This window comes from Chiroxiphia lanceolata, chromosome 1 (assembly GCF_009829145.1).
Source record: "Chiroxiphia lanceolata isolate bChiLan1 chromosome 1, bChiLan1.pri, whole genome shotgun sequence".
NCBI lineage: Eukaryota > Metazoa > Chordata > Aves > Passeriformes > Pipridae > Chiroxiphia > Chiroxiphia lanceolata.
The window spans coordinates 33,717,809-33,743,980 of NC_045637.1; the positions used below are offsets into that span (position 1 = coordinate 33,717,809).

The 26,172-nt window shown below is 37.9% G+C and overlaps 1 long non-coding RNA gene across 1 annotated transcript in view; it reads left to right on the forward strand.

Annotated features, from left to right (window-relative positions):
- Positions 1 to 26,172, forward strand: part of LOC116792261 — a 44,538-nt gene that overhangs the window by 10,167 nt on the left and 8,199 nt on the right. The window contains exons 2-3 of the long non-coding RNA XR_004359039.1: positions 7,771 to 7,893; positions 8,298 to 8,375. This is a non-coding gene — a long non-coding RNA (uncharacterized LOC116792261). The remainder of the gene's footprint in view (positions 1 to 7,770; positions 7,894 to 8,297; positions 8,376 to 26,172) is intronic.

The window sequence follows — 26,172 nt, forward strand, 5'->3', positions numbered from 1 at the left end:
GTTCCCTAGAGCACATTGCTCAGCATTGTGACCAGATGCCTTTTGAATATCTCCAGAGAAGGAGAGCCCCACAACCTCTCTGGTCTACCTGTTCTAGTGCTCAGTCACCCTTAAAGTTCTTCCTGATGTTCAGGTGAAATTTCCTGTGTTTCAAAAGATGAGTTTTCCATATTGAAAAAGATAGTTTGCTAACTAAAATAATATTGAATCATCATTTCATGAGATGTATTATTGTCTTTGTATAGTTTTCATGACAAATAATTAGAGGTGCACCTGCAAAGGCAGGCAGTTTTCAAAACTGGCTTCCCAAGTTAGTGATGCAGCTTTCCTTTTCTTTTTTTTTTCCCCAAATACATCTGTCAAAGATCACAGTGTATTGTGGGTCTCACTGTTCATAGGCACGGCACTTAATTTTCCCTTGGGTAAACAAAGCAAATAATGGATAAATACTGTAGGATCAAATGTCTTCAAACTATCAGAGTTGTGACTGCAGGCTTTAATCCACATCAGAAGTAAAAACCAAAGAGACCTAAAAATTGTGGCAAAAAATTTTTAATTTTTGTGGAGTTGGCAATTAATGCCACTGCCAGTATAATCTCAGAAGGACTTTTTGAGAAGAAGCATTGAAACTGAAGAGCTTGGTTTAAAACATTGAGTTATCCAAATAAATTATTTAATGAGTGTTTGCATCATAACTAAATTAGAAATATTTTTTTTCCTACATTTTTGTCCTGAGCATAGTACTGCCTTACCCTGACTATAACAATATGCTGGGCTTTGTGCAACAGCTTGCTGCTGTGTTGCAGTTCCAGACAAAGTCTGGCATACAAATGAACTTGTGACACTGCTGCCATTTTAGTGCACAGTTGCTGTCGTATCTGTGGAGCAGATTCCTCAGGGAAACAAATAGCCTCAGTTTATCCTTAGATTTAGGGTCCTAGATTCTCTGGGGATAAATATTCTAAATTAAGTCTGAGGAAACTAACATGCTTGTTTGCATAACAGTAAATAACTTTTAAACAGGCAGTACTTTCAAGCCTAGTCAGACAATTTCTATATAAAAAGGAGGCTTAAAAAAAAAAGGCAAACATAATGTTCAGACATCTAGTCTACTCATCCATTGCAAAGTCATTTGTTGTTTTTAGATGTTTATATGGTGAAAGTGGAAAAAATACAAGGAGCATGGACCTACATGGACCTACAGAACACTTCATTCAATATGTCTGGAGTCTCCAGTGACTTCCTTCAAAAAGACAAAGAAAAAAAACCTACAAAAATTAAATATTTATTGTATCGTCTCGGTTGGAAAATGTAACCTTTTCGAGTTTCAAAGCAAGTGGCTCTTTTTTTTTTTAAGAACAATAAAATGTTATTTTAAAGTGAATGCCATTTTTCAAAAATTGTTTTTGCACTGGAATGACATGCAGTGGTTTTGAAATTAAAAGTTCAGTCTTAGCCATAGGTAGTTTGGAGTAAGAAATGTATGTGCCGTCTCTGAGAAAATACTGACAGAAGATTAGAAGGGGATAGACATTCCCATACTAGGACTCACCCTGAGTGTGTGAAATGTGGGCCAGGTAGATATAGTTTCTTTCCTGATCTTGCCCATTTGTTCCACAGGCAGGCACTGTCTGATCCAGCGTGTCGGAAAGGGAATGTTGAGTCTTGCCAAGAGCCTAAATGGGATGCCCTCACTCTTTTATCACACTATGAGGATGAGGACTTGTGCAATGTGAAGCTCGTGCTGTCATTTACAACCTTATATTCACATGGTCAGAGATAAAACCAAGCCCAAAAGCATAACCCTCTCTGGGAGTGTTCAAGGCCAAGTTGGATGGGACTTTGAGCAACCTGGTCTACTGGAAGATGGTCCCTTCCAACCCAAACCATTCTATGATTCTATGATAACAGTTCTTCAGAATGCTGAGCCACCTCGATCAGCAGGACAGAGTGAATCTCATCAGACCTTTCTCCTTCTCACACAGTGTCCAAATTTTCTGAATCATTGCTTTGCTCAGTTCTGGCTAGTGGGAGGTCTGAACCCCAGTTCAAATAAAATGCATGGTATGAGGCAGTTTTGCTGTTTGTCTCAAATAGTAACAGACTGCTTCCCACTGACCTGCCAAATGTCATGGAAGCTGTAAGCTTGGCATAAAGAGTTAATCTGGCTCATTAAAGGCATTTGGGTGCAAGAGGACCCTCCTGAGTGGCTATAAAACATCTCTTAAAAGGACTAAATGAGATGAACTGCTGGGTATTCTCTGAACTAACCTGAGAATTTATCAAGAATGGATTACTGCACCAGGACAGCTGTATAAATGTCCTTGGACAAGGCCAGTAACAGAGCACAAAGGAAATAAATTTAAACTCTACTGTATGCTACTCCTTCTTACTTTGAAATTTTGATGACAATATGATAATAATTACCTAAGTGACTTTATTATGTTTTGAGATGATTTTGTCTAAATCTGAATGTCTGGAGACACTTGACTTCTTTCTATAGTTTACCTCAAGTAAAACCAACAGTTAACAACACAGAATACTTTTTTTAATCTTGGATGTTGTCTTTAGTCAGCATTTCTGACTATCTTGTGAATATGCTTCTTTAGAGGCTGATATTCATGGACTCTAATAGAGAATTTGAGAACAGAAAGTGCTCAAGCTCCACCCCAGTGCTCTGCCTAGCTCAGCTTTTCCCCAAAGTTTAAGCAGGGCTTTGCTGGTATGCTCATCCAGAAAACAGGGGTGAATTTATATCTGCAAAGATGGTCTACTTCTTTTGCAAGAAATAATGTGAGGTGAGTGGAGTAGTATGATGTTCTTCCCATTATAATGACATGTGGGATGCCAATATTAAGCTGCAGAGAGTCTCTTCCTGGCATGAAAAACACTTGTAGTGGCAACAGCCCAATTAAGATGGGACTTCCAGAGCTGCCTAGCTCTGGTAGATCTGTTTTTAGAAAGAAAAGGAAATTTTACCACTGACTTCAGTGAAAGCCTGTATACTTTTGAAAATTATTGTTTTTCATGGCCTCATTTGCTCCATCTAAAATTGTAAAAGAGCTCAGCTGCACGGAGTTCTTTGCACTAAGCAGTCTTTTCCTCCATGCCTATTAAAAGAATAAAGATGTTTTCTTTGGCCAAGAAATTCTTGTCTTTACTTCTGTGCCTTCATATACTCTCAAGGTCAGTTGGGGCTGGCTTGTCTGAGCTCACAAGAAGTCTTTGATTAATTAGCAGAACCCCTTTTCAAGATGTTGCTAATAATTGGTAAGAACAAATTGAATCTTTTTAAAGGAAAAATCACTACTGAGCTAAAATGAGAAACATTTACCTTGCTTCGCTGAAAGATAAATCTATACGCATTAAAAAAAAGCGAAGAGAGGAGCAGTGCTTATTTATGTTAGCTTACAAATCTAAAAGATCAAAGGACTCACAAATAATTTAAAAATATCTCTTCAGCAATTTGTTTTTGTCTCATGTTTATGTTATTTTAGTATTTTAGATTCTATGAAATATTACAGTAACCCTAATTATAATGCAAATTAAATTTTTACCAGATCCTGATAGAAAGCAAGTAAACTTCTAAACTTCCTGTGTCATGGAGGAATTTTGGTTTGATTGTCCAGGTCTATTTCCCACACCAATGTAAATTTTTTAAGTGATGCAGCTATAACTTCTCAAGATCAGTTCTTCATGCTCAGTCCAATTTAAACAGATCTTAAAATTTGTTTGTGAAGCTCAAAAATAACTAAACCATTTAGAAGAAAAAAAAATCATAGAAACTAACTGAGCTGAGACCTTTGGTCCAAGCTCTCTCCAGATCTTTTGAAAACCTGTATTTTTAAGAGATTTATATTCTGAGACTCTATAAAATATAACAGCAGTTTTGCAAACTTGATGGATTTGGTATGTAAAGACAAATAATGATTGCATTGAAAAATGTTGACTTCTGCCATCTGAGGTAAGATTGCTTTCCCAAGTCTTCCTTTGCCTAATACATCAATAGCAGGAACTCTGTGTTAAATATGAATATACGTGATTGTTGACAGAGATAAATTGGAATTTATACAAAATCTGCAGACTGCTTCTCAGCATTACAATGTGGAGACAGCTTGAAAACTGTGATCTGTGAATCCTTAGGTCTAATGAGCTAGTGTCCTCTACCAGCATTCCTGGAAATATTGCCATCCAGAAAGGGTGCTTCTGCATTTGCATGCCAGCCAGGGAGATAATGACTGGAAGGAATGAGCCCCCAGAAACATCTGCCCTTGCAGCAGTACAAAACTGACCTTGTGGGATATACATCTGTGATGCTACCTGTCAGCTACTGCAACTGTGTGAGTCTCAGACTCTCCCTGCCACTTGGAGAGGGATAGCAGTCTTTCCAACTTTACTTTCTACCACCATGCCATGCTCTTGCTGGCCCCAACCACACTGTACTTGCTTACCCATGCTGAACAGCAATTTACTTCAAGTGGGGTCCTATTTACCACCATGAGCAATGGTTTTAGGAACCTTGTATCCATCCTGTGAAAATTATGACCCAATAGCATCAATGAATCAGCACTTCAAGTCCTACAGCTTATTTCTAGACATACTTCTGGGAATGAAGAGGAAAACAGAGATGTCCAAGATAAGCAGTTTATGGGAAAACAGCAATTTTATTAATAACTCAAAATATTTCTTATATGTGAATGGATTCAATGAACTTAAAGGTTTTTTTCCAGTCTAAATAGTTCTACAATCCTACACAAGCAAATAAGATTTCTGAAAGCTAGTTTACCCACACTGAATTTACATCCAAAACTTCGTTTAAATAAGATTTTCCCTGCCTGCACATGTGCTTTTAAAGAGAGAAATCTTCGTTGTCCTACAGTCTTTGTCCCACTTCACAGAAATTGCTGCACAGATTTATTCCAGCAGAAAGCCATTACCCTACTTTGCTGCTTTCCCCCCTTACAGGATGTAATTCAGTTTATAGCTGCAGGATGAATTTAGCAAAGATGAACAGAATGATTTGCACAACAATTCATATCCTATAACACATATTTAAGTTTTTATCTATAGCATGTGAGGGATTTCTCTTTTATATGAATTCCCAATAGCACTCTTCAACTGCCCTCCAGTTTCTACCGTCAAAGACCAGAGAGAATACACAACACATTGAGAGCACTAAAGAATTAAGAATGTTGCTCTTTTACTTTCTCTCATATTATTTGTTCACTCCTTTGGGTGTCATGAATTCCTGGAAAATACTCAAAAAGTCTTCTTCCAGAAAGCACCTTATTAATCTTGCCGGTGCTGCACTTTCCTTGCAGCTGTCAAGCCCAGCTTAATTTCTGTTCTGGTTAGTATTCCCCTTCTTACAGCATTCTTTCCCTGCTACAAGCCACGCCTGTGCTTGGTGAGTGACTAAAACAGGTACAGGTTTTGCAGAGCTACACAAGAACACATGCAACTCAGCGATGAACTGCTGACAAGAATACAATGTCATTTCCTCTGCCCCTGAGTGATGCTTTATGGTAAATGTCAGCTATTGTTTCAGTTACTACAGTGTAAGCATGGGGGTGGTTGACACATTTCAGGGTTACTCCATTTTTCACATTATCTTCTCCTTCTGTTATCTTGGGACAGCTTCTTCGTTTACTCAGACTGCTGTATAGACTTATTTCCATTTTCTAGTAGTGTAACTGGATAAAGATTGGTGTTTCTCATGCCTGGTGTGACTAATTCACTAGCCTAATTTTGTCTTGCTCCTGCTGATGTTGAGGAATCTTTTGGGACCATACTGGGTCATCCACAGCCATCACTAAGGGTTGCATGAGCATGCTTGCAACCAGCTACCACTACAAATCTTATCTGTCTGTACAGTGGACAGTGTCTGGCCTTTACAGGGAGTACTGCACACTCTGTTCTCTACTCAGTGCTGTCTTCATGATGCCAGAGCAGGAGCAGCTGGGACAGACTCCAAGTTGGGCAGACTCAATAGATATAGCCCAGCCTCCTATTCCAGTGCAGCACCATATAGGCAGCAAAGGGGCCTTTCCTGCCTTACTAGGTGTATTCCTTATTCAGGAGCAGTTATGACCAGTTTCAACAATACCGCCAGCAGGGAGGCTGCTGCATGTTGCCTCTCCATATCAAGAGGCAACCAAGTTCACCTGTCCTTCAGAGCTACTCTGGAAAGATCACAGAATCACACAGGATCACAGAATATTCTGAGTCAGAAGGGATCCACAAGGATCATTGAGTCCAGCTCTTGAGTGAATGGCCTGTACGGGAATCAAACCCACGACCTTGGCGTTATTAGCACCATGTTCTAACCGACTGAAAAAGATGTAACAGCTCGTCAGCATCTTTCCACAGATTCCAGGGACCTCTAATCTCCCTGATTTTTTGTTGTCTGCAGGTACCGCTATCCATCTTGGGGATCACTTTACTTAGTCAATTAGTTCCACTGATTGAAAGAGACTGGTGCTAGTTCTGCTCAGCACAGGATAAAGTCTCTGGCCACGCACAGCCATGTAATTTCAGTCCTTCTCAGTACTTTTCTTACATATTAAATTTTAATTACCTCAGTGTGGCAGGAGTTCAAGTCTACTAGCTTTTGGTATGTTTCTGAATGTTAATGTCCGTTTTCAGCTCTGCTGCACAGGAAAATGTCTGGTTAAAAATGCTGACAGTTTGTAGTTGTGATTTTTAATGCATCAAACACCATCAATTTTTCTTAGCAGCTTTTTAGTTTGCTCATTCATGCACATTTTGTTAAGACAATTTTCAATATAAATTTTGTTGCAGTTTTTATGATAGTCACCTGAGATGAAATTTTGACAATTTAAAAATGTTGATTCTAAAATGTACCCAGGGGTCTCATTTGCCTGCACATAAATGCTGCAAATACTTTGTAAAAGCACAGAAATCTTTGGAGTTGCACATGTGTCATTTATTGTGAGGCAGCAAGTAGGAGAGTGAAAAGAGGGTCACATACAGGCATGAAATCTGTCCCTGCTGCTATTTGGCCCTTAAATAAAATACATGCTGAGTTCCATAAATCACTTGCAGGATCTTTGCATAACAAGTGGTGTATGTTATGACTGAGGCCTGACAGCAAAGTGAAGTCAAAATGAGCAAGACCATGATGAAATTAACAATCAAATCTAGAACAACCCTTTCAGAAGTGTTTCTTGTGCATTTACTTATCCTTAGTCAGATTAGCAGGTAAAGAAGCACATTAATACATTTGCTTTCATGAAAGAACGGGAAGTATGTAATTTAGATCTACAAAAGCTAAGGAAATCAAAACTGAAGTCAAATGGGGAGCTCTGGCTGCAAAGCTGGAATCTGGTTAGAATCTCAACTGCCCCAAGCTGAAAGCATTTTGGCACTCAGGTGATTTTGATATATATCCTGAAATTTTCTGCCCCAAATTATGTACACGGCTGAATTTAAATCTATCCTCAGACAGACATCTCATGGTCATTTTTACTATTAAACCTAATATTCTGTGATCACTTTTCATTTATAAGTTATTATCAGTATTCCTTGTATTGCCTCTACCAGATTGTTTGTTGGGGTTGGATCATGTCAATATATCTATATATATTATTTATATTTATATAAATCTTCTACTGGCATCCAAAATCCAACATAAAACTAGAGATGCTTTAAGCAATTTTTGTTCCTTTTCTAGGGATCCATGACAATCTTTTGGATTCCATATTCCAACAATTATGATAACTAGTGTATCTCTGCAATCTCTCTTATCAGGTAGATCCAATACAGAAGACATGGCAGTGTAGAAGGCTGCCAAGCATGGTTACCAAGACAAAACTCTGAACTTTCTACTGACAATAGCAGATCTAAGTTTGATGTTTGCCTACAAAAGTGAAAGTGTGTCTATTTCTTTCTGAAAACTGATTCATAATCTCAAATTTAACACTATTTTATTTTCTTCTAGTTAAAACTTTTACCACTGCTCTTACAAAACATTTCATCAGCATTCATTGGACTTTCAAATGATGTATTTAAAAATAATATAAGGGAATAAAAAGACAGTGAAGCAAAGTTAGCTCATTTCTAAAAGGGTGCAAACTGAAAGATGATTGTGTTTTAACCATGATACTGATTCTTAATTGTTAAATAAGGAAGCTCTGTTGTGAACTTTTCATCTAAACCCAAGTGACTACAAGACTATAAATGTAAATTATTGACTACAGTATACTTTAGTTCAGAAAATAATAGATAAAAGTGAATCTTTTCCTAATAACATTTTTCCCACTGAATTTTGTTCGAAGAATCCTACTGTTCCATGGAATCTGTATGTAGAGATTTTAAACGTGTTGAACATGGAAAGCAGCAGAGCCAATGAGAAGGTGAGATATTAGATCAGCCTATGTTAGTGTTTGCCAGGGTTCTCTCTCCTCACCTAGTTTCCTGCCCATTTTAGGTCTTAAAGTAGATGATATGGCTCATACATTAGTAGACTATCCAACTATGTGTGTATCTATTTGTACAGCTTCCAGTGACAAATTTCAGTTAACCACAAGCTCTTTTTCTCAAAGCTCTAAGCAGTCTGGAGCACTGGTGACAAGTGAAACACAAAGGAGCATCTGGAATTAAACTTGTAGCTATAATGTGGATGTAGACCACAGCTTTAACAACAGCATCACTTTATGACACAATACATTGGTGGAAACTTCAAGAAATAATGTCTACTGGAGCTCCCAACCTGTAATTGATCTGTGAGACCCTTCTGAAATAAGCATCTCCTAATTTCAGTGGTTCCTCAGAGTATTTCTACTGTGAGTGAAAGCAGAAGCAGGAAGAATCAATACCTTTTGTTTCTTATTTGACTGACATTCAGAAATTGATAGAAAGTTTATCTCTAAGTCAAAGGGTAATGAACTAAAAAATGGTAGAATTATTTTTATTAATTCTGTAGAGTATATTTTAAATTATACGCATAAACGAATTAATAAAGCAAAGTTCTCAGATTCAGGGTAGCATCAGATTCCCTGACGTACAACAGTGGTTACAATAACAGTTCTGTTACCTGGTTAGTTAGTTAGTTACTTTAAACACCATAGGTTTATTTGTAGTTTTGGTCAAATAGTACTACTCCAGACTCTTGCTCATGGGCTAAAGGATGGCAGTTGGTTGACCTTTCCTTTCCAAATCATGTCAGTGTTGGTTTCTTGGGTTTTTTTTGATAGAACCAGTCTACCAATGGGGTGGACGGGAGGGGAAGGAATAATTATTAATTTTTCTAACATGCCATTTAGAAATCCATAACCTGTTGTGTTGACCAGTTCCCACAAAACAAAACAAAAGAAAACAAAAAGCATAAACCACCTCAAAATGTAACTAAGGCACCCAAGGATTGATGACTTGCTACTTGTTAATTATTCCATTTGCTAATGTGGAGTTGGAGGGGGCTCTAATTTAATGGGGCAGAGCCAAAGGTTACATTAGCCCGGTGTCGGTAGACATGGTATTCGCAGATAGAGTTGCTGGGAGCAGACAACCCTGAAAGGAGCACCTGGCCTGGACTCCCAGCAGTGCATTAGTTAGAAACAGGAGAGAGAAATAATTGCAGCACTAATGAGCCCCAGGTGAAAAGACTGTTTAGCTAGATATGGGTCTTTCTTTCTTTTTTTCTTTCTTTTTTTTTTTTTTGAAAATGCAAATGTCTTGATTGATGGATCAAATTGCTTGGAACTCCTAATTCATTGCAGTAAAACATAGTTTTTGTGTTCTTTTCCTTTAAAATGTGGGCTACTCACTATTAAAAACACATATAATGATTGAAGGGAAAAAAAATTCCAGACATATACTGGAAGCCACTTGGTGAGATAAAGCTCTATATCATATCCTGTGTTTGCTGAGTGTTTATGAGTCAGAGTAGTGCAATGGGATTCCCTGTGAGCTAAAAATGGCTTATTAAGCATTTACAATACAAATTTTCATATAATTGCTTCTTCTGAGAGTTTGGATTCCTCTCTTCCTTTCAACCAAATGGCTTTTTGCTATGTCATTAAAAACTGCTTTTCACAGTCACAAATATATGTATTAAATTATTGATGTGTTGATGTGGACAGGTTTACTGTGTCAAATTGTCAGTCTCATACCAATGTTTATGTATGAGTGAGTTGCTAGCTAAAACCAATGGGTACTACCCTTTGACACCATTTCATTGTTTTATTGGTGGTTAATTTTGTGTACAATTATTTTAGAATTGTTAGCAATAAAGAAAGGTAGAAAATAAATATTACAGTGGAAGAGACTATAAGAATGGATTTTTGCATCATCAAATAAGAACAAGGTCATATTTGTGTATCCTTATTTTTCAGTGTCAGGTAGCTTTTGGCTGCTGAGAGGATCCATATTTGCTTAAATATAGGGCAGATTTCAATTTTGATAGTTGTGGTGAAGAAGTGTGTAAATCTGTATTAACACCTCTGCAGAGCTATAATAAGTCAACTCCACAGTACTGGCGCCATCCAGGTAAATCCTTGGAAGTGAGGTCAGAATCTGGTTATGAGTTTGTTTTCCAATTTCCCCAGTGTGAACAATAAAGCCAGGGCTAGAAATGGCCACTTGCTTTCTGCTTTTGCAAGAGCCTAGCTCTGAATCTTTGAAATATTTTCCTGATATTCAAATTAGAAATATTTTTCGCAGTCCAGTCTTGCTGACTTACAGCTAACCATTTGCACTGGGTTAACCTATGTTAAGGAAAACCTCTTTCATACACAGTGAAAGGATTAGACATGAAAAAAAGACTTCTCATTAACTTCTGGACCGAATTGTACTTATTTCTTCTAATTCATGCAATAATTTCACTGCCTGTCTTTCAGCACAGAAAGGGAGCTTATTTTGATGGGGCATGATTAACAGCATGGCTACGAAGAAGTTATTCAGTATGGGACTCCTGCTGTCATTGCACACTTGCTTAGTGCCATAGGGGTAGGAAGATTTATAAGGGCTACCTAAAAGCTGGTAGATGTCAACTATTCTACAACTCAGTTCTTGGCCAATGTCTTTTCAAAGCAGCTGTGAGTAGCAGTGAAATAATCATGGCAGAGTTCACACTTGGGCAGTGACAACTCAGTGTCTGCTAACACGAGGTGTCCCAGTGATAAAATAAACCAGTTTAGCCCATCATTGCTGGTGCAAATGAGGAAATGGAAACTAAAAACCTTAAATCAGAAATTAAACCTGCGTGGGACTGGGCAGATAGAAATTAAATATTAGAGAATGGCCACAGTGAAAACTCTCCAATGTGAGATTCAGGTCTTTTGCTAACACCAGATCTAATCAATGTGAATAAGCTCAGGGAAATTCACTTTGTATTCAGCGAGGATAATCCATCATGATTTTTATAATAGACTGTATTCATTATAAATGGTATGAAAACAGACTATACCATTTTTAGATAGAAATATTAGGAAATGCACCTGCTGATAAGCCATTTCAATTTTAATATGCTAGGGAGCTTAAATGGGCAAAATCAGAATTATGAACCATCTCTATAACCCACAACAACTTTCTGGTCTTCCCCACAGGATAATACTAACCATATCAAGCTTTACTAGCTTATCTTGACTATGCTCTGCCTCAACCAAAAAGTCAGCTGCTAGACAGCTGTGAAAGATCAAGCTCATTTTTTTTCTTGACATTGAATTTGAAGGGTGAGTCCAAAGGCCTAACAGATCCATTCCATTGCCAAGGGTTTTGGTTGTTTCTTTTTTTGCCAGTTGATATAAGTACACATTGGATCTTCAGAAATTTCTCATTACCATGATGTCAGTCAGCCAAAATATAATCTGCTCGGCAGCAGAACTGTCACACACTTGCTCCATTTCTACGCCAGATGGATGAGTTCACAATAAATTCTCATCTTGGGCCCTGGACTGGAAATATCACATAAAAATTAGCTTTTTAAAAGTTTCTGTTTTATGAGGTACTTCATCCTGGTGAGTTTCTAATTATCTTCCATCCAGAACAGAATTGCTTGTATTCACATCATGTCCTTCCCCTCCCTATCCATACAAAACAGCAGCTTGTCTTCCACTGCAAGCACTCAGCTATAAGCCTGCATTTTGTTTGCTCTCTACATTCATCTGGCCGTTTCAGAAACAATTTGCTTTTCCCAAGAATACTTTTCTTTACTTATATCCAGGCTTGTTCCCAACTTTTATTGTTTAAATCTTCAGCTTTAACTACATTGCAGCTGATGATCTTGACTTTCTCATAACGACTTTGGATGAAACTCCCAAAAATGAGTCATCTGAACCAGATTTGCCCTTGCTAATTTACTGGCTGCTGTACAGAGCTGGTTGACGAAATCTGATTCATATATTAATTAGAGGCAAAGTACAAACATAAGGATTTCTGGAAACAGGTATTTTATTTTACATCAAAGAATCTTCACACAGGTAACCAAAGTCTTATTTAAGTTAAATCAGTTTTTCTTATATTACAAATTAAAAATTCATACTGATAAGTGTACCCAGTTAAAAGTGTAATGCTCTCATTCAGTTCACTTTGATACTCCAGGGAACCAGCAGCAAAGTACATGCACACGGCTGTGTCAGGGACTGCAGTGCTTAAGCAATGAGATAGGAGATAGTATAAGACTAATATAATTTAAAATAAAAATGATCCTATTAGAAGCACGATGGGATCTCAGCACCCCTGGAAATGAGGATATATATTTACATAGAGCAATGATATGGTCCTGGCTGCTATGTTATACATCTTAATTAGATTACCTATTGCAAGAAGAATATTGAAAATGTTCCACCAAAGAATGACAAAGTGGCTGGCAAGCAGGGTAAGCGAGTTCAGGCACTGATTTACATGAGAGGTGGATTTGGAGTTTTTTAATTTTTAGCCACATGTGTTTTTATCAATTAATATTTCTCCAGGTATTACCCTGTATTTTTCATTGTGCTAATGAGCACTGGGGATGTGTATCACAAACACCACTCTCTTCCGCATCAAGCTCTTCAGTGGTGCACTGTGGAGACATATCTCACACAACTAAAGGATACTATTTTCCTCAATAATCCTGAAGGAAAAGTAGACCTAGACAAAACATCTGATCTTTTTATAACTGTGGAATTTCTAGATGAGGGAAAAGAGCTGTGGCTGTGCACACAGACTAAGTCCATTTATGTCCGAAACCATGTTTTCCTCAGAATGAAATTAATTAGGCCTCAAACTTTTGTTTTATGCCTACATGAACGTTTCAAATATAAATATTTTCAATTAAAATCTTTTATTTAAAATCTCAGATGTAACTGATACTTAAGAAAGCAGTTGGACAAACTTGCACATAAATGAATTAAGATCACAGAATCAGAAAGGAAGCAGAAAAAAATATGGTTTTAAGATATAATTTCTCAAACAAAAAACCTGGCCTTACACATAGTTATTTTAACTTAGCAGTTAAAATGAGCAGTTAACTGAGCAGTTAAAAACACTGTAATACAGCCTTCTTCACAAAGAAAAAACAAACAATCATAGGGACTTCACAGATGAGTACTTAACAGTCCTTGTCTCAGAGACATGTATGCAGAAAAACTTTGATATCTGCCATGCACAGAAGTGTCATTATTTTTCTCCTCAACAATAGTTCACCTAATCAGGAGCAAGCTGAACAATCTTTTTTTCAAGTTGCTGTAAATAGAGGGGTCAGGGAGAAGGGCATAATTTTCCTTAAGCGCCTCCCTCCCTCCTTAACCTTGCCCCAGGCTGCTGGGAGGTTTACAGGAGTTCTGGTTCTCTTCACACTCGACACAAGGAGTCGGATGCTCCCACTGCACATCTTATTATTACTCAGACTTGATTTTGCTGCAGCCGCACAGTTAAAACCAGGGAGATAAGATGGAAAATAATTGAGAGTACGACAGCTGCAGCCTCTGACAGGGTACTCAAATTTCTGGTAAGTCCATCCCAGGGAAGACATTTTCCAGTCACTTGAAGATAACTGCTACAAATATGACACTACCAATTTCTCCATTTGAAATTGAATTTTTAACCTTTTGCTTAAAAGAGTTCTTCACAGTTAGAGTCTGATGAAGCGGACAGGAAAGGTGGACCAGTCTGCGAGAAAACAGCATGTGAGCTCTGGGAGTTAATTTAAGGGCATATATTCCAGGGAATGACTTTAGGTAGAGTCCCAGCCCAAACAGAGTGTGAGAAAGGAGAATGCTTTCTTCTAAAGGTGACAAGTCCAATTGTTATACCTAAGGATGAGTTTATTTTTTTGCCATGAATTGAATTTTGCTGGCTCTTGTTATCGATCTGCAACAGCGCTTGAGGGACTTTTGACTGAAATAGCAGACATTTGCCTTTACTGTGAGAAAGTGAGAGGAACTGGCAAATGAGGGAGGAGGTCTTGTATTTTCAAGCTTTAACTTTGATTTAACAGTGCAGGATGAACTCTGCACCTTCAAGTCTGCCCTTCATGAACGGAGTCAATAAACTTCTCCTACACTACTTTTACTCTCATTCCTTTAGCACTAGTAAGAGAATTAATAGTTCTAAACTCTAAAATGAATGTTTGGCTCCTGTAAACACTCTTTTTAAAGGACACGATGTTAGTCATGCTGTGTTGCACTCCAATGATTTCACAGTAAATATCCTTGGAGGCCAGTCTGAGAAACATTTGCCCATTGTGTAAGTCAGGAATTTGAGCCAATTACCAACTTTTGCTTCTACACAGTTATTCTGTGATAAGGAAAAACTTAGAGATATATTAGGAGAGACTATTCTACTAGTCAGCTCAAAATGTAAAACTCTCTATTCAAAAGGGTTTTTGTACAGACACTCTACTCTAAAAACTTATTCTACTCAGAAAATTCTCATCACAATAAACATAGTAAAGCGTATCCTGAAGGGCTGAACTTATATACAAATATAGACATAAAAATTAAATCAATGTGGAAATCCTGACATCTGCCTATTTATTTTAACCAGATTGATATAAGAAATTATCACTGTAACAGAGAAGGTAATCTTACTACAAAAAACACATAACTTCGAAAATATATTTAGAAGCCATTTAGACTTCATTTTCAACAGGTATGAACTAATAGGAAGACTATTAACTTATCTGAACTTCTTTGCACTGTGGGTCATCATTCAAAGTAGTAATTTAATTCTGGGTTTATTGGTTAATTTTATCATTACTTTTAGGAAAAAGATGAGCTTGGTTTGGCTCAAAAAATTACCCTGAAATTTTATCTGGTTCTAATTTCAGCTGTTAAATGTTGTAAAGTAAATATATTTTTATCGCTACATTTGGCACTGCAAAGAATTCCCAGATAAAGCTGAAAGGAATCAGAATAAAGAGATCAGTTTGGAATGTAGCAGCTTAGTCTTAAGAGTATTTATATGGACTGGATGTTTAATATTACATTTTATGGTTAGTCAGTTGTAGTATGGGCAATGCAGTGAAAACCTTTTCTGATAGCTGATAGTAGTCCATGTATAGGGTGATTCAACAAACAGATTCAAATGGTTTTGTTCTTACTGGCTTTTTTGTTAAGAGCATGGGAAGTGGTGAACCCTTTTGATTCCAACAAACGCAGTGGGCCTCTACCAAACTTACAACATCCATGATCTGGGTCTTGCTAGAATGTTTTTTAAATAAATGCACACTGCTAAAAGTCAAATGCCTGATAAAACGAAAACTTCTCAACCACATAAAGGCCATTTCTAAAGTGAAGTACCAAGACAAAGCTCACAATTTCTTGGCCTTGGTTTGTCAATCCCATGCCAACTACCTATTCAGCAGTTGTCCTAGCTCTCTAGGAGATATGCAGAATACTTGCATGGAACAGATAGATAGTTCAGAAATCTTAGCTATTTTTCCCCAGTTTTTCACTGTAAGGTTTATGGATAAACACAATGGGAATATGAAGCATTCAAAGTAACAGTTTACCTTGATGGTCAGCCACAGACTTCAGAATCTTCTGGAAGACACTGAGGCAGTGCTAAAGACCAGCCTATCTTGGCAGCAAATCAGTGCATTTTTGCAAAATTAATAAAGACATCTGAAACTTTTTTCAGCATTTCTTTTCCTTCCCCCACTCTGAAAAAATATCACTTCATTCTTTGCATCTAACAGACAGTACTGGTTTACTTATGCACATAATTCAAAAGATCGGTGAAAAAAATATCCTGTATACTACCTAGAATGACCACAAAACAAATCTAAGCCACGTAATAGACAAGGAGTTGTAAGGAATGTAGCTTCTTTTTAGAGAAGACCTGCTATGTTCACTGAGCTTTTGTCTGACTGTGTCCAGGGTCTGCTTGGGGGCAACAAGTTACAGCAGTGAGGCTTCACTAGTGGTGTTCAGATGTTAGCACAGAATTTCTGTATCTGATGCTGGAGTTTTATTAAATTTAACATTCATATAGTCTTGTTCAGCTGGTACCACCCTTTCCATGGCATGAGTTTACAATGCAATTCAATAGGGAAAAAATAGCTAAGAACAAAACTTCTCAATTTACCTTAATACAAGTTTTGTCATTCAAAAATGACCAGTGCCCTTCCAAACCTGTCACTCACCAAACCTAAGAACCACAGGTGTGCATGCAACTCTCCTCCAGGAAAAGGAGAAGAAAAGTAAAGCGTCTGCAAAAGAAAAGGCAAGGGGAAGTTAAAAAAAAAAGGCATTGTTTTAATTTTTTAAAGTGTTTAGACTGAAAGACTGACCTACAGGTGTGTGATATTCTACATTCTGGGATATTGGTTCCCTGATCTCTCAGGCTGGGGATTTGCTGGAGTGCTCCATAGCTCCTATGCAGTTTGCAGACCACCTCACCTTGAGGCTCTTTCCAGTGCATGAGCCAGCCCCTGGCTTTTATGAAACCAGATTCCTCTGAGACTGGAAGGGCCCTCTGATTCTCCACACTAGGGGTACATATTTGAATGTCTGCATGCCCAGCAGTCTCCCAGTTATCTGTGGGCAAAGGAATTTGACTTCCAATTAGCTGAATAGAAGTGAATGACAGCTTCAAGCATGGAGCTCCATAAGCTTGGAGCTACAAGAGGAGAATGTATTGTTATCTACAGTAAATCAAATTACACCTGCAAATATCTGTGCTCATTAGTACTTATACTGTGGGGAAGGAAGAACAGCTCCTCCTCAGAAATTTCTAAACAGAAACCAAAAGCAGTGTTTACCAGTCTCCTGTTCAGGAGCCATTCGTCACCCATGCAGTATCAGATCTGTGACAGGCAAGATGATTGGAAATGTGTTCTTTTAGAGACAACAGACTCACGTGTGCAAACTAGCAAGCAAGCAAAAGAAATGGAGATAAATAAATGTAATATATGAATTGTGTTATTTAGTCTGATTTTTTTTAAACTTTTGTAAAGGCCTAAAAATTTTTTTATCTTTTCAGTTCAAGAAAACTATACACTAATTTAATTAAGGAAATGGTAAGCAGTCCAGAAGGAGATTCAAACCCTGATTCTATTTAAAGTCTAAGTAAGTGAATTAGATCTGCATGCGCAGTAAAGGCATACTTTAGGTATATCTGCATATGTAGATTGTCTGAATGGAGTTCTTAAGCACTGATGCAGTGTCAAGTTCTAAAAATCATAGACTGTTTGTGTTAATATGTTTTAATATTTAAGTCTATGCGCATTTGATGCTGCAGATTGAGAAGCAAGATATGGGTAAGGTCCCTTCTGCCAGAAACAGAAAGCAATGTATGTGGTATTATAAAAATAGAACAAGGAAGTACAATGGCTGGGCAATAGCCTTAGAAATCGAAGTTAGATTAAGTATTAACTGAATCATGTCCTTTTATTCATTCAGTTCAAATGATACAGTCAGTCCCGTGTAAGGCTGAGAAGACTTGATCTTTGTCCTGAAGACCTTACCATGTAACCAAATGGACCAAGGGAAGCATAAAGGCATATCTATCAGAGTAAAAATAATCCTAGCAGGTTTTAAACTCCTTTGACTTCATTTTTTTTTATTATTATTTTCCCAGAACACTAGTCTGGTGTTTGGGGGCTAGAAACAACTTTCTGAAGGAAAACAACTTCAAGGAAGTTCCTTCTTGACCGGTGCTATCATGTCAAGAAAAAGGAAAGAAAATAGAAGAGAAAAACTTCTATTATGTTTGGGCAGTAGCCCAGGAATATGTGGAGGAGGACTCTCATCCCAGAATACACTTCAGGCACAGCCCCTAAATCTCAGTAAATTGTATCTGGGTTCTTATTTTTCTCAGTTGTAAAATAGGCTTAATTTTAAGGCATGACAAAAGCTCGTTCATCATCTGCCAAAAAGCACTTAGTTATTGCATGGCAATAAGAGGGTATGTGCAGAGTTATTGGGATGGATGATTTTATTAGTGTGCATTTTTGGCATTTTGTACAGACATAAAGCTTCAGCAGAAGCTGGAGCAAGCAATTTTTTCCCATCTAATCAAGAGAATGGCTATGGTTCATTCCCAGGGTCCTGAGGATCACACATCTGTAAAGGATACCACCATTCTCCAGACTCTTCTTCTCAGTACAGATCTTCGGTTTAACTTCTCTTCAACACCTACTGTAACAGCACTTTTCTTAGAGACAAGCCTTGAGGGAAAACATGTGCGTGAGATGATGATTTCCCATATATATATGTGGGAGAAATTCTTATTCATATATTGCTTTGTATTTGCATTTATTAGGTAGAAAGAAATTCTTTGAATTGGTGACTTTATTTCAACAAAGTTCAGCACAGTCGAATTATTTAAAGTAATATTTTATATGCAGATCTTTTTCAGACCATCTCCTTGTGTGGTGCATAGGGCCACAAATATCAAAACAATCCCTTCCACCCCCAAGACTGAAGAATCTCAGCTAGCTCTCCTAAAACCTATCAGCTCTTTTAAGATTATTAGTGTTTTAGTAATTACTTATCTCTCAGAAATGCACAGGACTTCTTGTTTGCTCTCTGAACAAATCCAGATACATTGGTTTGTCAGAAGTAAAATCTTAGGTGACAGCATAAGCCAAACACCTTTACTTTGGGGAAGAATTTTAATATAATACTCCCTTTTTCTAATAGCATGGCATTCTATTTATTCAGAGGCCTTGAAAAAATACACACAAATCTTTCAAAAAATTATCACCTACTAATATCTCAAATAAAAAATTTTACCATAGTACATTCTGGGAATTATGCCAGCAAATGAAGTCTTTACTTGATTCACCACTTTTTTACTCTACCACTCAAGTGCCACTTAAATAGTTGTTGAAAATTGTAAGTTTATTGTACGAATGCATATCCACTGCTCTTAGCTATCACTATCCACAGGTTATGGAAGTCACCACTGAGCCAGTCCAGTCTCCATGGTTTGTTTGTCTTCCTCTGTGGCCACTACATTAAAGGAGAAAATTAATTCTGATCCCTAATGATTCAGCTACTTCAGGCCTAATTGTCTGCAATCTCACCCTTTGCAAGTGATTTTTTCTTGCCCGTCTGAATCTTGTATGAATGCAAGGGAGTCCCACAAATTTACGTGAATGAAATTTTCAAAGCAGCCATCAGATAAGAGGTATGAGCAGGGACCATTCTCACTTTCAAATGGAAGTGTGGTCCAGCCCAGGAGGTTTCACTTTGAATGCTGGGCTGTGGATGCCCTCTTTAGAAGTCCAACCTTACTACAGCTGTTTATTCAGGTGGACTGTAAGGGCAGGATTATTCTTTCCCAACAGAGGTGTCTACAAGTCAGATGCCTTCATCTAAGCTAGTGTGCTAGACTCCCGTTGTATTCAATATCAAGAAATCAGTCAAAAGAAGTGATTGTTCTACTGTAGTCAGCATTAGTGTGGCCTCAGTCTGAGTACTTTCAGCTACTGAGTGCAGCTTTCCACTTCACAACATAAGGATTATGTTTCCAAAGGAGACAAAAAGGGTGAAAGAACTAGAGAGCATGACTTATGCGGAATGTCTGAGGACATTGGGTTTGTTCAGCTTAGAGAAGACTAAAGGGTGACCTCATCTACAACTTCCTCATGAGGACAAATGGAGAGGGAGGTGCTTATCTCAACTCTCTGGTGACTGGTGATGGGACTCAAGGGAATGTCTTGAAGCTGCTCCAGGAGAAGTTCAGATTGGATGTTCTTCACTGAAAGGGTGTTCAAGCACTGGAAGAGGCTGCCCGGGGAGTTTGTTAGTGTTTGGACAGCACTCTTATATCTAAGCTTTAACTTTTAGGTTGTCCTCCGTGGAACCAGGAATTGGACTGAACCATTTTTGTGAGTCCCTTCCAAGTCAGGATATTCCATGATTTTATAATTCTATGGCTGTCACTTTCAATGTATAGTCAACTTAGCCTAAAGTAGATGGTTAAAACAGGTCATGCTTGTGTCAAAGAATTGCCTCTTTCTCTGCACCATATAGCAAAAGGGAGGTATTGTACACATCTGCCTTGCAGAGTCTTCAATTATAATTAGAAATTCATAGATACTTATGGCTAGTGCAGGAGATTTGATTTCTTCCTTCAGTTCTCAGACTTTTTCTTTTTTCTTTTGGAAGTCCTCTTTTACTTACTACTCATCTTGACAAAGATTAGACAACAGTTAGCTCTGCTGATTGACAGGATTTTCCATTTTTGTAAAACATACTTCAGCAGAATTCCAAGGAGAGGCTTTGTGAACAACTCAAAATTGGTTCAGAGTAGGGACTCACACGTTAATCTGGATGATGACGTAAATTATAGTTAATTTCTGACCTTGTGTCTGAGTTATCAAGAATAAAGCCTATCTCGTTTAAAGGACGGAAATCAAGATTCAAGAATTTAGAAAAGTGTATTTTGGATGAGAGAATATAACTAGTATTGTCTAAAATATATTCAGAATTATATCTAAAATTAAATTCTAACTTCTTGTTCACCTATACTCCTATTCATGTCTGGACTGCTATCTGAAAGATTGGATTTCAGATATTCTTAGATTAAAAGACATAAATTCAGTTTTGTTTTTTGTTTCATTTCTCTAATTTCATAGGCTGAAGCATTATCTGTTGTGTGAACAAGTTTACATTTTAGAAAAAGAAATGCTTCTCATATCCTTCAAATCATCCTCAGCCTTTTTCAAAAAGTATTTTATATTTCATGCCAAATAACTATGATGGTAACAGAGCCCTGGAGCAGGTCTCCCAGACAGGTTGTGGAGTCTTCTCCTCTGGAGACATTCAAAAGCCATCTGAGCAACATACTCTAGGGGACTCTGCTTGATCAGGGAAGTTGACCTAGATGACTTCAATGGTCCCTTCCAACCTTTCATATTTTGTGATTCCGTGATGGAATACAATTTCAAACACAATTTTGATAGCTCAAATTTTAATTCACAACCCAACAACTATCTAATAAATTATGTTTAATGTTTAGGCATCTTTAATGATTTTGTGTTGTATCAATTTTTTTATTCAGTGTTTTCAATTGTAAGTCTTTCACAGAAACTCTTTCATCATTTGGAGGGACTTAAAAAGGTGACCTTTCCCAGGTTTAACTGGTCTTCTTGTCTACCTTAACAGAGTTTTAGACTTAATTACTCTAAAGACCATTTTGGAAAATGAGGATTGTCAAAGGGGAAATATGAAAGCCTGAGAGAACTTGTGGAAAATGGTTTTGCTCTTGCTATCATCCAAGTGCAGTATACTTCTATCAGAAGGGGTGGTTATGTCTCTGCATCACTCCTGTATTCTGTAGTCATGGCACAGATTATACAACACTGCATTTCGAACAGGGAAACACAATTTCCTTCTAATACCATTTACCTCTTTCACTGTTCAATTGTAATGAAAGTAAGTTCCCAGTTTCAAAGTGTATAATTCACCCTTAATAGATTACATGGACTGAAATCTGATATACAACATGCTGCCCAGGGAAGAGACATGCTTTGCTTTGTATGAGATATAGGTCTGTGCAAAAGCAAACCAGGTATTTTTGTTTTCATACTTTCTGTTTCTCTCTACCAAAAAAAAAAAACAAACCCAAACAAAAACCAAAAAACAACTCACATCTTTTTTCAGCATCAGAGTGCATGAATGAAGGGGAAATCCTTGTGCAAATGCTGAGAGGTTTATGCTAGGGACAGTAGTTTAAAAAAAAAATCAGTAAGTTACATGCAAATTTGTTCCCATTAGAACTGACATAAACCCCAGAATTTTAGTGTATATATGGTTTTAATTATGATCCTTTAGCACCTGACCAACGCAGTGACTGTATGATAACTATTTTACTGCTTATGGAGGTTTGAAATGCACACAATACGAGTTTATGCACTGTTGGATCTTTTCCCTCTTACACTTTAAAGACTGGTTCAATATTTAATTGAGAAAATACTGTTATTTTAAAGGCTGTTGCATGATAAAAAAAATTTAACAAGGAGCCAGTCAAATTAGATGCTCAGATATCAGCTCCTCCTGACTTCAGAGATGGTTCATCATGTTCACCCCTTCCCAGGACAGGGTTCCTCTTGCATGTCTCTAGTTACTTCTCTACAAAGCTCTCAAGCATTTGCTTATTCCTTTGCTGAACCTGGGTCCTAGTCTGTCCTAATCCCACCATATTCTCAGGGTTGGGAGCATTTAATTAGTACATTGAATTTAATATTTTTGCATGCAAAACCAGATCTTTGCAGGTACTTTTGTACCTCTGCAAATTCACTTTGGAACAGGAAAATTATTTCCGGGAGATTTTTTCCTTGAAATAATTCTTTCTAATATCTAGTGGCCTGAAGAATATGTAAATCAGCAACATCATCCACCCTGCTCTCTGACAATTCTTTCTGTTACTCGATACCTCTAGCTCTTGCTGAAGGAATCTCTCCTCTTGAGTTCTTCTCTCACTGATTCTTCTCCTCTTTGTCTGTCATTCTCTGCTCTGTAACTCCTTCTTTCTTGGGTCTTGGCCAGCTTGCTCCCCTATTATATTCTACTTTCTCTTTCATCCTCATCCCAGATTGAATCTGACTCTGTGACTGCAAATCCACCGACAGCTATTAAATATACAGCAATGCAAATCAAACCCCATGAGGAAAGCCCAGCTAATTATGTGCCCACTCCCTTGCTGGTACCAAGACTCAGTTTCTCTCATCAATCATCCCCAGGACTCTACTGACTATCAGAGCCTGTTTTGTGTAGTGACTCTCTTCCATGCCCTCTTTGCACACTCTTCCTTTAACCTCTTAGTAATTTGCTGAAATCTTCCTTTTGAACATTGGAAGATTCATGGAACCACTATTATCTTGAGCCAGGATGCAGAAGTTCAGCTTGATTTACCTTCAACCTTCCCTGGCCTGTTTTAAATCTACTGATGCATTCTGCATTCTCTGTAGTTTCTCACTTTGCTGTTAAATCTTACAGCAGTTTGGAGACTCTCCCTTGTATTCAAATGCTGTGAGCTTTCTTCTACATTTCAGGGCATTTGGTAAGCTTGTTGTTTTGCCTCATTTCTTCTGGTTTCGGCTAAAATGTTGTTTCATTCTGTTTCTTTTTCTCTTTCTTGCCATCAGTCCAGGCTCCAAAGGACAGAAGATTGTTTCTCTTACATAACAAGTGGTCAGACCCACCTAGAGCCACAGATGTGAACCGGAAGGGTTCAGTTTGTATTAAGCCAAGTCAAAGGGAGCTCTTGGCAAATTTCCCCAAAGACAGCAATATTCTAAAGCGAGGATTTGCAGCTCTGGGGCAGGCTGTTAGGAGCCTGTCAGTTCTCACCCAGGCAGATGAGCAGCCCTGGGTGATCCAAGAACGCTGTTGCAGGACTAGTGATAGTGGGATTTCAGTTCCTGCAGATCTAGGTTGGGCACACATTACCAACCATGCTGTTATAACCCAGTTTAGAAGCTCTACGCTTTACCGGTGTTACACTTTTATTTCTGGTTTCAAGAGATGTTGCCTATGCAAACTCTTTCAAAGCCTTTTGATTCTTTGGTATCTTGAGTTCACATCTGGAGAAAAACTACACATTTTTCTCTAAGAGGTTTCTTTAAATTTGGTGAGAAAATAGATTTTTTGGCAAAAAGGTTTTAACAGAAATAACACACAACTTCAGAAAAACATTACAATAGGTTACTGAAACAAGAAAGCATTGCTATAGTAAGGGAACCTTTGTTACACCCAGCAAACACAAACTTAAGTGAAATACCCATAACTTCAGTGAAATACAGACAAGTTACCCATGGGAGTAAAGGAAGAGAGATTAAGAGAAGAAAGAATAAAGAGAGGAACATAGTTGCCCCTATGAAGGTCACATCTTGACAGGTCAGGAGGGCAGAGGCCAAAGGGGATGGAGACCTCATGAGTGTCTATTCATAGACTCTGGCTATTGTAAGCCACTCCCTCTAGGGGGGACCTTTGGCTCACTGCCACTCACTGTCCCCCCAGCCAAAGTGAGGGGTGCCAAATTAGAGGCTCCAGGGGGTGCAGTGTGGGCAGGCCACCAGGTGGACCTTATTGACAGCTTAGTTGCCTGGCTTTCCCTGCCATGTGCCCTGCGTGGTTGCACCGTGTTGGTTCCAGGCCTAAGTCTAGTCCTTCCACCCCCCACCCCCTCCCCACACACAATGGGGTTTATTCGACCCATCAGTCAAATAATTTGGTGGGATATGAATCCAGTCTCTGACACATGCGCAAGTTCTCTGCTCCAGACCTGCTGCAGGAGCACTGGTGATCTCTGCAGCTTCATGGGGGTTTTCTGAGCCCCATGTCACCAAAGTGTGACAGATAGGGTCCTGCATCCAGTTTTCCTCTGCCCCAGGTTTTGCCTGTTCCCCTTGCAGCAGTAGAAATAAAATGGACAGTTTCAACAATGGCATGGTGTGGAAAGAACTACCAGGGACTGAAATACCATTTTCACTGATTTAAGAACAGCTTAGTCCAAGAAGTTTTAATTCTCTGGGAAGCTGGAAAGTTCGTTTTTCGTTTCCATCGTAAGCAAAATACTATTATACAAAACTTGTACACAACATATGACTCACTTTTTGAGTGACTTTTAATTGTCACTTCAGGTGTCAGTTGATGCAATTCTACTGTGCCTATTAGTGTAGAGTTATTACATTTCAATTCCAACAGTTCATGAAGAACATTTTCTGTTATCTTTTCTACAATTTTTTTTGCCTTCTTACAATGAACAGGCAGATATTGTGGCATTGATGGGGCATTTATAGATGGCTGATGAATTCTGCCTGATATTATTATACAGTTCCTAATATACAAATTGAGTTAATGATGACATGAGTGTACAGCTTTCAGCAAATTCTTTGTCACACAAAGGGATAACAATTAGGTCATTAAATCTTGAAAGATGACAGTAAAAGCAAACAAAAATATGGAAAAAAATACGCTTCCTGCTGATTTTTCTCTCATTAGTCATTAGAGATGACAGGAGTTTGTATAAATGCAGTTGCTACCTTTAAGCTCCTATCAACCTCAAAGAAGATGGGGTCTGGGCAGGGAAGAGTTTGAGCATAATCCACACAGAAATGGGTGAGCATTTCTGTGGCAGACATTTGAGTTTAGTTGTGCTGAAATTTAGCAGATCAACAAGAAAACAAACTATAAACAGTAATATTTATCCCTGTGTGCGCTGATCCTGGACAGTCCTAGAAGACTTCCCCTTCATCTATTTAATGGTATGCAAAAATGAGGGACTTGAGACATGAAAATTAGGTTCAGAATCTATTATTTTTGCTTAAATCTGTATAAATTGAATGTGTCTGCAGCTGCCAAGGTTGGGTTGCAGAGTATTAGCAAGACCTACTCAAACAGTAGAATGAGTATATAAAAATCCAGAACAGGATACAAGAAGCACCGAAACTGTATTTGGTAAAAAGACTTGCCTTTCTTTTAACATCACTTCTTCTTATTTTCTGCTTTAGGATGGAAATAAGAACCATTTATTGCTGAAAAAAATCTTGACTGTTAATTTTAATACACTGTAATAAATGTATATTTTCTTAATACATAAGTGTATTTTTGGGGATTAAAAGCTCTTATTTCCCAGTCACTACATTCTACCTCTGTATCATATGAGGCCAAATTACACAATGAGCTGAGTTACACTAATCTTAATCAGTAAAGCACAAATAAAACTAATGTTAAGGTTTGATGCCTGCACCACTAAAGTAAACAAAAAGCACAGAGC